Consider the following 14574-nt stretch of genomic DNA (forward strand, 5'->3'; position numbering starts at 1 on the left):
TCTTGGCAGGTGTTTGCTGTCAGGTGGGAATGATGGCTCCAACTCCAGACCTCCCAATCACATGATACCCTCCTCCTCCCCACAGGGAGATGAAATGATGAATGGGTCTGTAAGCATCGAGACCAGTAGTAAGAGTGCCTAAGTCCACCAGTTCTCTCCCAGGCATACTTTGTTTGTCCCCCACCTTCTCTCTAACTCATTCAGGGGTCACCTTAGGCTTGGATGCCTCCTGTCCCTGATGACACAAATGGGGAGGGAATTTGTGGAGCAAGTGGGAACCTGACTAGTTCATTGGCCCTAGTGTTCCCTATGGCTTGTAGAGGCTTCTGGTACACAAAAAGAGAAGTTTCAATAGTGAGAACATCCCAGAACTAGACAACTGACCCTTCTACAACAGACTCCAGCTAGTTTCCCTCAATCTGGGTAGTGCTGGGGACAGGGCCTGGTGACCTGAACATGTGGGAAAATGCTTGGCTTCTGAATCATATCTCTAGTATTATGGTGAGAAATAGCAACTCAACCCCACCACTGTACTGCCCTGCCTGAACCTTGAGAATATTTTAACTAAAAGACTTCAGGTGATTAAAACTTTCAATTCCTGACTTGACCTCTGATACATAAATCCCAATGCAGAAACACAAGATGTATGAAAAAATAAGGCAACACAACTACTCCAAAATTTAACAAAGCCACAGTAACAAAACTAATGATAGTGAAGTGAATGAAATCACAGAAAAGAAATTTAAAAAAAATAGAAGAGTGATCAATGAAATTAAAGAGGACACAAATGAACACCTGAGTGATTTACAGGAGAACTCAAGTAAAGACCTGAATGAAATAAAGAAGACAATGCAGGACATTAAAAGGGAATTCAATAAAGATACAGAAATTCTGAAAAAATCAAACTGAAATTCTGGAAATGAAAAGCTCAACAGGTCAAATAAAAATCTCAGTGAAGTTGTTCAAGTAAACTGGATCAAATTGAAGACAATATCAGGACTTGAAGACAAAGTAGATGTATCAGAACAAGCAAGACCTTGGGAGCACCATTAAAAGATCAAACCTATGAATCATGGGCATAGAAAAATGAGAAGAGGTACAAGTTAAAGGCTTAAAAATATTTTTTAAAAAATTAGCAGAAAACTTCCCAAATCTTTAGAAAGAGATGGATATCAAGCTATAGGAGGCTTTTAGGATTCCAAATAGACAAAACAAGAAAAGAACCTCCACACATCATATTGTAGTTAAATGTTGGGCCTACAGAATACGGAAAGAATATTGAAAGTTGGAAGAGGGAAGTATCAAGTTGACTATAAAAGCAAATCCATCAGAATAACAGATTTCTCAGCAGAAACATTAACAGCCAGGAGGGCATAGAATGGTGTATTTCAAACCCTGAAAGAAAATAACTGTCAACCTAGATTATTGTATCCAGTATAGCTACCTTTCATTATTAAATGAGAAATAAAAACAAAAACTAAAGCAATTCGTGACCACTAAACTAACTCTACAAAACCAACTTAAAGGAATCCTATGCCAAAAAGAGGAAGACAAACTGAACCATCAAAATATAGGAATGAATAAATTTCATAAATTTGCAGATGGTATTGTTAAATGAGGAGTAAGGAAGAATCAAACAATACAAAACCAATAAAACAGGTGATAGAGCATCACAAAGAAAACTATAAAACACTTAAGAAAGAAAGTGAAGAAGATACTAGAAGTTGGAAAGAATGCCTATGTTCATTATTTAGCAGATTTAATATAGTTAAAATAGCCATATTGCCAAATGTGCTGTACAGATTCAATGCAACCTCCATCAAAATTCCAATACCATTTTTCACAGAAATAGAAAAAAAAATCTTAAAATTCATGTAGAAGCACAAAAATCCCATGTAGCCAAAGAAATCCTGAGCAAAAAGAACAATTCTGAAGGTATCACAATGCCTGATTTCAAATTATACTGTAGAGCCATAGTCACTGACATAGCATTGTACTGGCACAGAAACAGACACATAAACCAATTGAAAGGTCCAGAAGACCCAAAAATAAACCCATGAAGCTACGGCAACCTGATTCTCCATATAGGTGCAAAAAAGCATACATTGGAGTAAAGATTTTCTCTTTAACAAATATTGCTGGGAGAGCTGGTTATCCACATGCAGAAGACTGAAACTGAAACTAGACTCCTAGCTTTCACCCTATACAATTCAAAATGGAGCAAAGACCTTAATGTAAGGCCTGAAAATTTAAAACTATGAGAGGAAAATATAGGTAAAACACTTCAAGATAAAGGTATAGGAAATGACTTTCTAAATATGACTTCAATAGCTTAGGAAGTAAGAGCAAGACCTGACACATAAGATTGCACCAAGTTAAAAAAATTTTTAAGGGACATTTTATTAGCACAGGGGGTTTCATTGTGACATTTTCATGTAGATTTACAATGTACCTTGGTTAGGTTCATCTCTTAACATCATTTTCCCGCATTCCTCTCCTCCCTACTTAATGATTTTGTAAGGTTTCAATGTTTTATATTCATACATGTATATAAAGTATACCAACCATATTTACCCTCTCCATTCACCCTCCCCCTCTCACTAGTACCTTTCCCCTAACAGGATCTGTTTACATTTCTTTATTGCTTAAGTATATGTTTATTGTTCCAAGGGATTTTGCTGTGGTATTTCACCTGTGATTATATTGTACTTTAGTCAGTTTAACCCCCTCTATTACTGTTCCTTACCCTTCACAATGTGAGAAATTATTGGTAGGTATTCATCTAACAGGGCATTAATATCTAGATTATATAGACAGTTCTAAAAATTAAACACCAAAAGGATCAATAATCTAACCAGTAAATAGGCAAATGAACTAACCAAACAGTTCTCAATAGGAGAACTCAGGGTCTCATGCTTGCTAGGCAGATGCTCCACCCTTGTGCCACTTTGCCAGCCCTTTAAATCACATTCTTGATTAGCTCCACATATGAATTTGCCTTATCGTACAACAGCTTTTGACATTGTTCATTAGCTTAAATTTTTGCTTTTGTAACCATTTCATAATTTGAGGCTTATTTTTCAGATTAGAGTATATTTCCTGTGCAAAGTAATAGGTTTCATTATGACATTTCCATATGTGTCATATTCATTTTCTTCTCTACACCATCCCAAATGAAGAAGTACAAATGGGTAACAAATAAATGAAAAATATTCATCATCTTTAGCCATCAGGGAAATACAAATAAATATAGGTTGAGATTCTATCTCACCCAGTCAGAATGGCTAGTATAAAAAACAATAACAAATGCTGGTGATGATGTGGGTAGAAATGCACCTTATACACTGTTGGAGGGAATGTAAATTAGTCCAGTCACCATGGAGGTAGAGATTGGGAAAATCATGGTTCTAGGTTTACCTGCACAAAAAGCCAGGGAGATCCTATCTCAATAATAAGCCAGGCATGGTGACATGTGTCTGTAATCCCAGCTGTGTGTGGGGAAAGCTGTAAGTAAGAAGGTTATGGTCTAAGGGTCAGCTCTGGGCAAAAAAATGAGCTTGTACCTGACAGATACCTACAACAGAAAAGGCACATAGGTGTGGTTCAAATGGTAAAGTACCTACCTAGCAAGCATAGGGCCCTGAGTTCAAACTCCAGTAGTACCATCAAAAAAACAAAAACAAAAAATAGAACTATAGTATCATTAAGTTATAATATCTCTTGGTATATACCTAAAAGAATCAGTCAACATATAATATAAATACTTGCAGCACTATTCACAATAGCCAAGTTATGAAAGTGGTCTAGGTGCCCATCGATAGATGAATGAATAGAGAAAATATGGTGTATATACAGAGTGGAATATTATTTACCCACAAAGAAAGACAAAACCATGTCATTTCAGGAAAATGGATGGAACTACAGAGCATCGTGTTAAGTGAAATAAGTAAGTCTCACAGACAAGTATCATATATTGTATTTCATGTGTAGAATCATGAGGAAAAGAAAGGCTATGAAAGTAGAAAGGGGGACAATGGAGTATGTAGGAGAGCAGGGGAGAAAGCAGTTGAGGCTTTTCCCCAATTTGTTCCACAGTTTATACAACATGCAAAATGTGTTTGGTAGTTTAAAGCTATAATGAATAGTTTTTTTCACGACCCAGTATACTTCTCAGGAAGTCTCATGAATTACAAGACATGTTTTTCCTACAGGCTAACCCAGGACTCAGAGAATTGATCCACCTTCCCAGGTAATGTTCCCTATATGAGATACTGTTCCCATTATCCATTATTGAAGTTGGATTATGGTGCATTTGTTGGAAGGCACATATAGAAATTTTAAATTATAAAAGTATAGTTATAATGTAAAGATTCAGTCCAAATCTTAGGGACAAATCCATCCAACAGACCATATCATCTTGAAAGATGGACATTCATCTAAGGTATTTGTTTCACATATGTGTGGGAGAAAAATTACATACTTCTGTGAACTTAATTTGATTAGCTCAATTTTTAGAAGTTTCAATTTGTGTACCAAATTTAGGCTGTCTTTTATCTAAAATGTTATCAACCTTTTTACAATATCATGTAGTCTCTCCATAGATAGTAATATGCTCAATAACTAATCACTTCCCAAGAAGGTATAATCTTATAGTTCAGTACTTATAGACTTTAGTTGTTGAATAACTAGTTGTTCACTTGTACAAGTGAAGACTTGTGAAAATACTTTCATTCATTTTAATTAATGTCTATTAACTATACAAGTAGTGGCTTCATTGTGACATTTCTTGTACACTTATATAATTCATTTTGATCACCCCCCCCCCACAAAATCCTCTCCTGCAGTTCCCCTACTTCTTCCTAAATAGGCCTCCTTGTATTATCATGGTGTTTTCTTTTTTCAATCTAGATTCCATATATGAGAGAAAATATGTGACATTGTGTCTTTCTGAGTCTGACTTATTTCATTTAACATGATGATCTCCAGTTCTATCCATTTTTCTGCAAAGATGTAATTCCATTCTTCTTTAGGACTGATGAAACTCCATTATACATAAATGTCATATTTTCATTATCAATTCATCTGTTGATGGCTGAGTCCATAAACTTGGCTATTGTGAGTAATACTACCATAAACATTTGAAGGTATCTCTACTGTATGCTGACTTAGATTCCTTTGGATACATACTCAGGAATGGTATAGCTGGATCATATAGTAGGTCTCTTTTTAAGTTTTTTAAAGAAACTTCATACTGATCTCCACAGTGCTGGACTAATTTATATGCCACCTACAGTGTATACCAGGGTTTTCTCTCCCCCACCCCCAGCATCCTTGTCAGCATTTGTTGTTGTTTTCTTCTTTTTCTCAGCATTGCTTTGGCTATTTGTGGTTTTTCATGCTTCTGTATGAATTTTAGGATTTTTTTCTATTTCTGTGAGGAATGTCTTTAGAATTTTGATGAGAATCGCATTGAATTTGCACATCACATAGTAATTTTAATGATATTAATTCTGCTAATCCATGAATATGGGAGTTCTTTGTGTCTTCAAGTGTTTACTTCAATTTCTTTAAGTGTTTTGTACTTTTCATTGTAGAAGTCTTTCCTCTTCTTGTTTAGGCTTATTCCTAGGTATTTTGTTATTTTTGAGGATATTGTGAATGAGAATGCTTGCCTGATTCCTTTCTTAGCATATTTATTATTGGTTTATAGAAAAGCTACTGATTTGGACTTTCCAAAATGGCAGCTAAGGTAGGGAATCAGATCTCCTAAGCTCTGAGACTCCAGAAACCTCCTTGAGATGGTGGAGACACACTTGAGTAATTCTGATTGCTCCTAGCCAAAATAATAACTGCCATCACATTAGATGCAGATAAAATTCAAAGACTGACCCTTAAATCAGTCTTTAATTGCACCTAACAACTGCAAAAATCTCACCTGGCATAGCCAGCAAGGTGTGTCCAGCCTCTATCCTCAGGAAAAAGCCCCTGGCCACTTCTCTCTCTCTCTCTCTCTCTCTCTCTCTCTCTCTCTGTCTCTCCTTTCTTCTCCCAACAAGTAGAAGACAGAGCATCAATTTGAATCAAACTCTGTGACATCCTGGACCCCTAGCCTGTGGAAAGCCTCTCTACATTGTGCTGCACTGAAAACAGCAGCACCATTTCTCACCACCAGCTGGCTAAGAAGCTGCCTGCATGAACTTGCAGAAGAAACAGGTGAGCATCACGCACCATGTGCAGCTCCCCTATCCACCCCCCCCCCACTGCACCCCTCCCCAGGAAAATAATCCAGTATAGACCCTGGTCAGACTGAACTCCCCCAGCAAAACTGAAAACCATAAACAGCGAATTATAATCTAACATCGACAGTCGAGTGGGGGTGGAATGCTGAACCCACCCTGGAGAATGGGGTGAGGGGGCAAAGAGCCAAACTCTCAGTGCTGAATGCTCAGGGGTGGGGCAAGGGGCTCATCATTCAGCACTGAACTCTCAGGGATGAGCCACAAATCAGCAAAGTCTGAGAGCAGGTGTGGGCCGACAAGCCAACCACCTAGAGGAGCTGCCAGCACTTAGTAGAGATCAGGAGAAGAACAAAGACTGAGAGCAGGGATGGGACAACAGGCCAACCTCCCAAACCCAGGCATGAAGTGGATCCCTGAGCCGATCTCTGGGACAGAGGGCAGCATTCAAAACTGAATTGCCCCACTTTGCTGGGGGAAGAGTTGACCAAATAGAGCTTCAGCTAAAGGACAACACAGCTACCACTTGCTGAAAACAACAGCTCTGACCACGCTGCATGAGCTGGCAGTCTTACCTCTCCTCATAATTCCAACTAATCTTGTGGACAGAGGTCCAAATACCACTCACAATGTGGTCACCTGGTAAGACCACATCAGAACTTCTGCTTGAACACCATACCAGGATTGGACACCTAAGGAATAACTCCAGAACTTTTATCAATAGACTGAACTGAACTTTTTGTGGTTCCTGAACATGGTGTTTTTTATTGTGCTTTTTTTTCTTTTTTTATTCCTGTATTATTAATTCCATCATCATTATTCTCGTATCCCTATTCTTACCCTCTTTGCTCTCCCTCCTTCTCTTGTACTACAATCCATTGTTTTCTCTCCCAACTACTCTTTCTGCCCCTTCTCATCCACTCTTTCCCATCTTCACTTCCCCTTCCTATCCTCCCCCAACCTGTCACCACACTACCTGTCCCTCCTACACACTCACCACCTGCTGACTAGCCTACTGTACCAACTGTATACAACCCCAGCCCCCTGCAATCCCTGACACCAACACCCTCCACTACAACAGAAATACATCCAACATGTGCAAGGGCCACAAAACCCAGCAGCTCCCATATCTCTTAACTTACCCACCCACCCTACCTGTTTTGGCCAATTTCCCCAAATCTATATCTAGCCTAATAACCATTACCTGCCCCGACTCTGACTGCTTATGGATATTATCATCAAGGGGTTTTCTATATAATACATTAAAAACTGGTCTGGCATTGAACCTATGTACTTGTTATTGCTAAATTACAACTTCAGACCAGGATCAGATAGAGCATATTAACCTACTTAACAACCAAGTCAGCCACAACAGAAAAATTAAATCAGGAAAAGAAATCAGGCAATCAAATACACCAACTAGCCTATCAAAAATATAGTTGTACAGCACCAAGTGGAGTCATGGGAAGAAGAAGGGATGGAAACCACTCTCCTCAAAAAAATAACTCAATACAGGATTCAGTGGGAAATAAAGAAAATGGATACCCAGCTCCTGAAAAACAACGATAAATGTAACTAAGGAACCTACCGATGCCCACAAAAAAACCCCTCAAAGAAGAAATTTCTGAGAAATTCATGGAGAATATATTAGACATGGTTAACCAGAATATACAAGATTCACTCAAGAAATGTCAAGACACCAAAAATAAAGAACATCAGATGACACCGAAACAAATAAAAGAACTCAGAGAGCACCTCAACAAACATCAAAGTGAAACAAAGAATACTATAAAAAGAGAGATACATGAATTAAAGAGGACAACACAAATTATAAAAGAGGAGTTGAACAAAGATATGGAAAACCTCAGAAAAAAGAACCAAGCAGAAATCCTGGAAATAGGAACTAGAGAAAAGGTTAGATCAAAAAGAATTAACCTAGAAAGTAACACACACACACACAGGAAATTAATCTGAGTCAACTTCCTGTATAGCTATCCTTATCTCAACTAGCAAAAACCCTTGTTCCTTCTTATTATTGCTTATACTCTCTCTTCAACAAAATTAGAGGTAAGGGCAAAATAGTTTCTGCTGGGTATGGAGGGGGTGGGGGGAGAGAGAGGGGGTGGAGTGGGTGGTAAGGGAGGGGGTGGGGAAAGGGGGAGAAATGACACAAGCATTGTATGCACATATGAATAATAAAACAATAAAAAAAAAGAAATTCTGGAAATAAAAAGTCCCTATAATCAAAGAACACAGTGGAAGGTCACTCCAGCAGACTAGAACAAGTGGAAGACAGAATCTCAGATTCTGAACTGAACGTCAGATTCAAGACAGAGCTTGAAGATAAAATAGAAATTAAAGAAAAAAAACAGAACTCTCAGTCAAAAAACCTCAAGATCTGTGAAAGGAATGTGCAAGAACTCAGTGATTCCATCAAAAGACCAAACCTGAGAACCACTGGCATTGAAGAAGAAGAGGTGCAAGCCAAAGGGATAAGTAATATATTCAATAAAATAATAACAGAAAATTTTACAAATCTCGAGAAAGTTTTGCCCATTCAGGTACAGGAAGCCTCCAGAACACCAAACAGACTTGACCAAAATAGAACCTCTCTGTGTCATATTATTGTTAAAACAACTAGCACAGAGAAAGAATACTGAAGGAAGTAACAGAAAAAATGAATAACATATAAAGGTAAACCCATCAAAATAACAACAGATTTCTCAACGGAAACCTTAAAAACAAGAAGGGCATGGAGTGAGGTATTTTGGGCACTGAATGAAAATAACTGCAAACTAAGGATACTATACCCATCAAAACTGTCATTCAAAATTGGTGGAGCAATAAAAATCTTCCACTACAAGCAGATACTAAAACAGTATATGACAACCAAGCCATCACTACAGAAGATTCTACAAGGAATTCTGCATACAGAAGATGAAAGCAAACAAAACCATGAGAGGAGAGGAAGCATCAAATCACAGGAGAAGAAAAGACAAGCAACCAGAGAGTAGCATTGATCTGACTGCACAAAATCAAATCCTTAAACAATAAGATGGCAATGAATGAAATATAACATTCAGTGTTAATATTAATACCTATCAATATTAACACTGAATGTTAACAGACTCAACTCTCCCCATCAGAAGACACCATTTGGCAAACTACATTAAAAAGGAAGATCCAACAATCTGTTGTTTACAAAAAACCCATCTTATTGACAGAAATAAACACTGGCTTAGGGTGAAGGGCTGGAAGATTTACCAAGCCAATGGTCCTCCAAAACAGGCAGGATATAAGCAATACTTATATCAGACAAAGTAAGCTTCAAATGAGATGAAGGAAATTTCATACTAATAAAAGTTGCAATACATCAAAAGTAAATAACAACTATCAACCTATATGCAACCAATGTCAGTGCACCCAATTTCATCAAATATACACTAAAGGACTTAAAAGCACATATAGATTCCAACACAGTGGAAGTGGGAGACTTTAATACTCTTCTATCACCAATAGGTAATAAAATCAACAAAAAAAAAACCCAAAAATAGGTAATAAAAATCAACAAAGAAATCCTAGAACTACGTAACACCATAAATCAAATGGACCTACCTGATGTTTACAGAATATTTCATTCAACAATAATACAATATACATTCATCTCAGCATCCCATGGAATTTTCTCTAAAATAGATCATATCTTATGGAACAAAACAAGCCTCAGCAAATATAAGAAAACAGAGACAACCCTCTGCATTCTATCTGATCACAATGCATTAAAACTAGAACTCAACAGCAAAAACAACAGCAGAAAACACACAAATAATTGGAGGCTGAATAATGCATTGCTCAACAATCAGTGGGTTATAGTAGAAATAATAAAGAAAGTCAAAAGGCTCCTGGAAGTTAATGAAAATTAAAACACAACTTACCAGAACCTATGGGACACAGCAAATGCAGTCCTAAGAGAAAAGTTTATAGCCATGAGTGCATATATTAAAGGGACAGAAAGATCTCAAATAAATGGCCTAGTGGTACATCTCAAAATCCTAGAAAACCAAGAACAGGCAAAACCCAAAACAAGCAGAAGGAGAGATAATAAAAATAAGTGCCCAAATTAATGAACTAGAGACCAAAAACCCATACAAAGAATCAATGAAATAAAAAGCTGGTTCTTTGAAAAAATAAACAAGATTGACAAGCCCCTGGCAAATCTGACTAAAATGAGGAGGGAAAAGACCCAGATTAGTAGAATCAGAAATGAAAAATGGGAGATAACAACAAACACCATGGAAATGCAGGGAATCATCAAACTACTTTGAGAACCTATATTCCAATAAATTGGAAAATCATGAAGAAATGGACAAGTTTCTAGATACTTTTGACCATCCAGACTGAACCAAGAAGATATTAACCACCTAACAGATCTATAACACATAATGAAACTGAAGCAGCAATAAAGAGTCTCCCAAAAAAGAAAAGTCCAGAACCTGATGGAGTCTTAGCTGAATTCTACTAGACCTTCAAAGAAGAATAACACTAACAATCCTTAAAATTTTCCACAAAGTAGAAAGGAAAGGAATACTGTCCAACTCATTTTATGAAGCCAGTATTACAGTCCTCCCAAAACCAGACAAGGATATGTACAAAAAGGAGAACTACAGGCCAACCTCCTTAATGAACATCAATGCAAAAATCCTCAATAAAATAATAGCAAACCAAATCCAACAACATATCAGAAAGATCATTCACCATGACCCAATCAGCTTCATCCAAGGGATGCAGGATGGTTCAACATATAGGCAAACCAATAAGTGTAATACAACACATAAATAGAAGCAAAGACAAAAACCACATGATCATCTTAATAGATGCAGAAAAAGCCTTTGATAGGATGCAACACAACTTCATGATAAAAGCTCTAAGAAAACTAGGAATAGAAGGAATGTACTTTAACATTATAGGACAAACCTATAGCCAAAATCATACTTAATGGAGAAAAATTGAAACCATTTTTCCCAAACTCAGGAATGAAACAAGGGTGCACACTCTCCCCTCTCCTATCCAACATAGTCCTGGAATTCCTAACCAGAGCAATAAGCCAAGAAGAAAAATAAAAGGAATACAAATAGGTAAAGAAACAGTCAAAATATCCCTATTTGCAGACAACAAAGACCCAAAAAACTCCACTCAAAAACTTCTAGACACCATAAACAGCTTCAGCAACATAGCAGGATACAAAATCAACTTACAAAAATCAGTAGCCTTTCTATACACCAATAATAAACAAATTGAGAAAGAATATAGGAAAACAATTACATTTACAATAGCCTCAAAAAAATCAAATACATAGTAGTAAACTTAACAGAGGACATAAATGACCTCTACAAGGAGTACAAACAATTGAAGAAAGACATTGAGGAAGACTACAGAAGATAGAAAGATCTCCAATGCTTATGGATTGGCAGAATCAACATAGTAAAAATGGCTATACTACCAAAAGCAATCTACATGTTCAATGCAATATGCATCAAAATTCCAATGACATTCATCACAGAGATTGAAAAATCTACCCTAAAGTTCATTTGGAAACACAAAAGACCCTGAAGAGCCAAGGTAATCCTGAGCAAAAAGACCAATGCTGGGTATCACAATACCCAACTTCAAACTATACTACAGAGCCACAGCAATAAATACAACATGGCACTGGCACAAAACCAGATATGAAGACCAGTGGAGAATTCCAAGATGGTGGCTAGAGGTAGGAAGCAGAAAGCGACCCTCCTATAGTGAAAGTTTGGAGAGACGCTGGAGACACACTTTGCAGGCATAATCACCGAGAAAAGGCATAACTTTGACCCCTCCACATCTCCAGCCGATGCAGAGAATCTCCACTTCACGTTAAACGGAGAAACAAGGAGGGCCCCCAGGGCTGCCAGTGGCTGGCGCCCATGCGGCTTGGGAAGACGTGGACCAGGTGAGCTTCACAGTACCGCGGTAGCCCCACAGACAAGCCTAGGCCAGAGCAGCATAGCCCCCTGGACAGACTGACCTCCACCCGGGAAAAAAAAAAGAGAAACTGAGTAATAAGCAATAAGAACAGTTAAGACACGCTGGAAAGAGGGTGGGGCGACCTGAGCGCTGAAGATTGAGGGAAGGGAATCCTTCCCAGGACTGTAAATAAACAAGCCAGGCGGGCCAGAGAGCCTCTGGCAGGAGCGGGGTGCGCCCAGCAACCAGGAGCAGGGACACTTGTGAGAGGAGGGAAGACCCACTTCCCACGTGAACTGTAAACAAACATGGCGGCCGGCAGGAGCAGCAGCACTGCCCAGTAAGCAGGAGCAGGACAGCTTCTGAAAGTGGCAGTGGGAGGAAAACTTCAGAGGAGAGGGGGGAAGACCCACCTCCCACATGAACTGTAAATAAACACGCAGGCCTGACAACGCGGGGGCAGTGTCACCTTTCCCAGTGCTTGGAAAGGGGAAATCCTGTAGCAGAGGCTCCCGCACAGGAGAACTCTGAGCAAACAAAGCCTGTGGGACCAGGTGAGTGCTAGCTCACCCCAGAGATCTGCATAAATAACGCCACCAGCTACAGGCTGAGAGCAGTGGGCAGGCAAGCCACAGTTGCAGATACCACTCTCAGAACTGTCTCAAGACGCTTTTTTTTCTTTTTCTCCCTACCTTTGATGAGAGAACAACCGAATTACACCTGCAAGCCGAAAAAATTACTGAAACTGTATTGCACTTGAACAGGGGACACTTGGTGGGGATTTGTGTGTGTGTGTGTGTGTGTGTGTGTGTGTGTGAGTGTGTAGTTTTGTCCTACTTTATGCATCCCCTTTGATGAGACAACTACAGAACAACATCTGAGGCACCAACTCCAGAACTGGAGATTGAGACGGACATCCAAATTATTAAGACTGAAACTGCATTGCATATAAACTTGGAAGTTTTTTGGGTTTTTTTTTTTAATTTTCTATTTTCCATTTTATTTTAATTCATTTTTGTATATAGATATTACTTTCATTTACTTATTTTTTATTTTTTTATCTTTGATTTTCAATCCTCTCTCTGTCTCTCTATTGTCTGTTCAGCTTACTGTCGATTAGTACACTAACACTCCCTGTTTATACCTTTGAAACTCTCTTGTCTGATACCTTGTTCTGCTTTCTCCCTCTTGTCTGTATATTTGTTTTCCCCTTTTCTTTAACTTCTTGCTTTCCATCTCAGCTCACTCTTCCATTCTCAATATTACCATTGTTATTATTACAAGCTAGAAAATACTTAATTACACACAGTACAGGGACAGTAACAACACCAAGGACAATGACAGGAAGACAGAAAAAACAGGGAAACCAGTTTCCCCACAGCAAAAACTTAGTACAGGAAGCAGAGGGGAATGAAGAGAACAGAAACTCAGATCCAGACTCCAACAAAATGAAGATAAACTATGCCAAAGGACCCAATGAAGCCCACAAGAATAATTTAAAAGAAGACATACTACAAGTACTCAATGAGAATTTTATAGAGATGATACTGGATAGGGTCAACCAAAATACAGGAGACACTCAAGAAATTCCAAGACAATAAAAATAGAGAATTTGAAAAAGCAAAAGAAGAAATAAAGGAAACCATAGAAGGACTGTATAAACACCAAAGTGAAAGAGAGAACACGATGAATAAATGGATAAATGAACTCAGGACAAAAATAGACAACAATAAAGAAGAAAACTGCCAGGATATGGAAACCCTCAGAAAAAAGAACGAAACAGAACTGAAAAACAAAACAGAAGGCCAATCCAGCAAAATAGAACAAACAGAAGACAGAATCTCAGAACTTGAAGATGAAATGGTAATTAAAGGAAAAACCAAAGAACTATTAATTAAACAATTCAAGACCTGTGAAAAGAAAATGCAAGAACTCACTGACTCCATCAAAAGACCAAACTTGAGAATCATGGGCATCGACGAAGGAGAAGAGGTGCAAGCGAAGGGAATGCGTAATATATTCAACAAAATAATAATGGAAAATTGCCCTAATCTAGAGAAAGATATTCCCATACAAATGCAAGAGGCCTCCAGGACACCAAACAGACCAGATCAAAATAGAACTACTCCACAACATATCATCATTAAAACAACAAGTTCAGAAACTAAGGAAAGAATATTGAAGGCTGTAAGAGAGAAAAAACAAGTAACATACAAAGGTAAACCCATCAAAATCACAGCAGACTTCTCAACAGAAACATTAAAAGCAAGAAGAGTGTGGGGTGAGATCTTCTGGGCACTGAATGAAAATAACTTCAACCCCAGGATACTCTACCCAGCAAAGC

Source organism: Castor canadensis, chromosome 19, assembly GCF_047511655.1.
Source record: "Castor canadensis chromosome 19, mCasCan1.hap1v2, whole genome shotgun sequence".
Classification (NCBI taxonomy): Eukaryota; Metazoa; Chordata; class Mammalia; order Rodentia; family Castoridae; genus Castor; species Castor canadensis.